General features: G+C 43.2%; 1 non-coding gene across 1 annotated transcript; it reads left to right on the top strand.

Moving 5' to 3' along the window:
- The first annotated feature begins 1,361 nt into the window (after positions 1-1,361).
- On the top strand, positions 1,362-1,442 carry trnap-agg (transfer RNA proline (anticodon AGG)). Its single transcript has one exon. It is a non-coding gene; the product is annotated as a tRNA-Pro (tRNA).
- Positions 1,443-2,394: the final 952 nt, after the last annotated feature.

Here is a 2,394-nt window from a genome sequence, read left to right as displayed (position 1 = left end):
AATTGTGAAATGGATCTGTGTCGCTCTCTCTCTTTAGAGAGCTGTGTTTGTGTTTGTGTGTTTGAGTCTTTGTCTTTCTCAATCTACCTCTCTGACCCACTCTGTCTGTCCCTGTTTCTCTGTTTGTCTCTGTCTCTCAATCTGTCTCTTTCTCACGGTGTCTAGTTCTGTTGCAATGGGATTCTCTCAGACTCTCTGTCTGACTGTCTCTCTCTGTCCCATTATCTCTGTCTGTCCATGACTTTGCCTGTCTCTGTTAGCCCCTGACTCTAACCTGATAAGTATTTCCATTATTTTCTGTTTTTGTCTCTATGTCTCTCTCTCTCTATCTGTCATTCTGTCTATCTGTTTCCCTCTTTGTCTCTCTCTTTGTCCCTGTCCTTTTCTCTGTCATTCCATCAGTATTTGCCTCCCTCTCTTTATGGAGCACGCAAATACATCTCTGTGTATGTATGTGTTTGAGTCTTTTTCTCATTCAGTCTGATCCTCCCTTTCAGTCTCAAACTTTCTGTCTCTCTTTGTCTCTATCTCACTGTCTGTCTCTCCCTGTTTCCCTGTTTGTCTCTGGTTCTCAATGTGTCTGTCTCTTTCTCACCGTGTCCAGTTCTGTTCGAATGGGATTCTCTCAATCTCTCTGTCTGACTGTCTCACTCTTTCCCATCATCTCTGTCTCTCTATGTTTCTGCCTATCTGTCTCTCTTTGCCTGTCGCTGGTAGTTCCTGTCTCTAACCTGCTGAGTATTTCCATCATTTTCTGTTTATATCTTTGTCTCTCTCTCTCTATCTGTCGTTCTCTCTCTATCTGTCTCTCACCTTGTCACTGTCTTTATCACTGTCTTTCTCTCACTCTTTCCCTCTCTTTTTATAGATCACACTTACACATCTCTGTATATGTCGGTGTTTGAGTCTTTTTCTCGCTGTCTCTGACTGACTTTTCAGTCTCACCCTTTCTGTCTCTCGTTGTCTCTCTCTCGCTGTCTGTCTATCCCTGTTTGTCGGTTTGTGTCTGTCGATCAATGTGTCTGTCGACTTCTGTTCTCAGCTTGATTACTGTTCTGACGCAACCCGTTCCCTCGTCCGTATAGTGGTGATTATGTTTTCCCTGTTAGGCGGGAGAACAGGGTTCAATTCCCTGACGGAAAAGCAGCTTTTTCAAAATGTCGAATTGTTCTTCTGTTTCTTGGTGTAGATTCATATTAAAAAGTTCCAGAGCAATATAGAACAATAAAAATACAGCAAGAGGAGATTGCCTTTTCCAGATTTTTTGCAACGGACACTTTTTCAGGATTCTGTGGCCGTCTGCTGCACAGAGATGGATGACTGAGTTTTTTCTGAGCAACATTTAAAGTGCCAGAGACGCAGTAGTTGTTGCTGAGTGGTTAAAGCGAAGGTCTAGGAATCCTTTGGGTTTTCTGTGCATGGTTCGAATCCTGCCAACTACAGTTCACAGAATTTTTCATTCCATTTTACAATTTAACCAGGTTTTTGCAAAATGGATCCTGAGATAGGCGGAATAATGTCCCACACATTTCAACACTGACATCTATTTCTCATTTTTATCAATGTGCAATATTCATGATGCATACGGATAGAAAAACGCAAAAATCAGCCAAAGTAGCGACAGTGATTCAGCCTGTCTATCCCTCTGTATGTCTAAGGCATGTCTGTTGGTGCATGTATATTTTTGGTTATGTGTGTGGGTGTGTGTGTCTCTGCGTCTGTCGTTCTGTATATATGTCTCTGTGTATGTGCAACTGTCTGTGCAAATCATCACCATGAATTTGGTATGTGCTGGAACTTTTTAAAAAGACTTGGGGAAAATAATACGGTTGTGAACTTTGGTATTGGCTTTGGTTCAGTGGCAGTATCCTCGACTGAAAAACGCAAAAGACAGCCAAAGTTGCAACAGTGACCCTGCCTGTCTATCCAGCTATTTGTCTAAGGCAATCTTTGTATATCTTGATCTGGGTGCCATGATACATCAGTCATTGATTGTTGGTATGCAGGTGTAGCAGGTGGTGAAGAAGGCAAATGGCATGTTCCCCTTCATAGCTAGGGGATTTGAGTATAGGAGCAGGGAGGTCTTACTGCAGTTGTACAGGGCCTGCGTGAGGCCACACCTGGAATATTGTGTTCAGTTTTGGTCTCCGAATCTGAGGAAGGACGTCCTTGCTATTGAGGGAGTACAGCGAATGTTCACCAGCATGATTCCCGGGATGGCAGGACTGACATATGAGGAGAGACTGGATGAACTGGGCTGGTATCCACTGGAGTTTAGAAGAATGAGAGGAGATTTCAAAGAAACATGTAAAATTCTGACGAGATTGGACAGCTTAGAGGCTGGAAGAATGTTCTCGCTGCTGGGGAGTTCGAGACCAAGGATCACAGTCTTTG

The sequence above is a fragment of the Pristiophorus japonicus genome, chromosome 23, assembly GCF_044704955.1.
Source record: "Pristiophorus japonicus isolate sPriJap1 chromosome 23, sPriJap1.hap1, whole genome shotgun sequence".
Taxonomy (NCBI): Eukaryota; Metazoa; Chordata; class Chondrichthyes; family Pristiophoridae; genus Pristiophorus; species Pristiophorus japonicus.
Note: the sequence above shows the minus strand (reverse complement) of the source record. Positions and strands in the feature narration are given on the sequence as shown.